The following is a 1,104-nucleotide window of genomic DNA, read 5'->3' as shown; positions in this document are numbered from 1 at the left end:
GGATGTATATATGCATGTATAAGGAAAACTATGATCAAACATTTTTGAAGCATTTTAAAGATATTATGAATACTTTGAATACAATTATATTAACTCATCCCCACAAAGTTCAAGGTAAGAAAGAAGGAACGAAAACTCAAGGAAGAAGAAAAATGATAGATCTAAACTGATTTTTTTCTGGTGAGTAACTCTCATTGATCCAGCCTAGATCTACACTGTTACTGAAAAGGAGCCTGTAACAGTAGGGTGGACTTAAAATATCAAGGGCTTGTATCACTTCCACAGAGGGCTTGAGCCCCAAATGCAAGTTTATCAAATCTGATGCAGAGTTTAGAATATAGATATATATATTCTTTATTCTAGAATATATCTATATCTAGATAGATAGCTAGATATAGAATATGTATAGAATATATATATATATATATACACATATACACACATACACTACATCTGTGTGTGTATGTACATATTATTGTATATTATATATGTGTGTGCACATGTATTTGTGTGTGTATATTAGGCCTGTGTGAAACAGCTAATATTCACTTTGGATTTGGATTTGGCCGATTCAGGGGACAGTGATTTGATTTGCTGATTCAAATCAGTGTCCCAATTTGATTTGTCCAAATCTCATTCAGTGATTTGGCCAAATCTCATTCAGAGATTTGGCTGCTGCTGAACCTCTGAATCAGCCAGGACAGGGCCATCCCCCGCCCACTCTCCTAGCCTGGCAATGGCTGCCCCACCCACCCCAGCTCCTGGCACTTGTTAAAAAAAGCCCCAAATCAGTGGGTGCTGCCAGGTGGGGAGACAATCCCCACTTCCCCACACTGTGTGAGGAGCTCTGCACCAGTCCTCTGAACCCCCTCATTCCCCCAGTCCCCCCAAGGGTGCCCCGCCTGGGCCAGCTCCAGCCCTTTAAGAAAAAAAAGCCAAGAAAACCCCTAGACTCATTGCTTCTGCCAGCAGGGGGTGATCACCGCTACCTCCTACTGCCCCACGCCATGTGGGGAGCTCTGTGTGAGCCCCTAAAGCACCAATGCCACCAGCAGAAGTGAACAGTCTTCCATTTTTTTCCTTAAAAAGTCAGAGCTGGCCTGG

The 1,104-nt window shown here is 42.4% G+C and overlaps 1 long non-coding RNA gene across 1 annotated transcript in view; it reads right to left on the bottom strand.

The window, feature by feature from the left end:
* Positions 1–665: 665 nt before the first annotated feature.
* LOC109324570 overlaps positions 666–1,104 on the bottom strand; it is a 4,882-nt gene continuing 4,443 nt past the window's right edge. Inside the window, exon 3 of the long non-coding RNA XR_002104961.1 lies at positions 666–675. This is a non-coding gene — a long non-coding RNA (uncharacterized LOC109324570). The remainder of the gene's footprint in view (positions 676–1,104) is intronic.

Source organism: Crocodylus porosus, unplaced genomic scaffold, assembly GCF_001723895.1.
Source record: "Crocodylus porosus isolate Cpor-Errol unplaced genomic scaffold, CroPor_comp1, whole genome shotgun sequence".
NCBI lineage: Eukaryota > Metazoa > Chordata > Crocodylia > Crocodylidae > Crocodylus > Crocodylus porosus.
The sequence above is the reverse complement of the archived record's forward strand: the minus strand, read 5'-3'. Positions and strand labels throughout refer to the sequence as shown.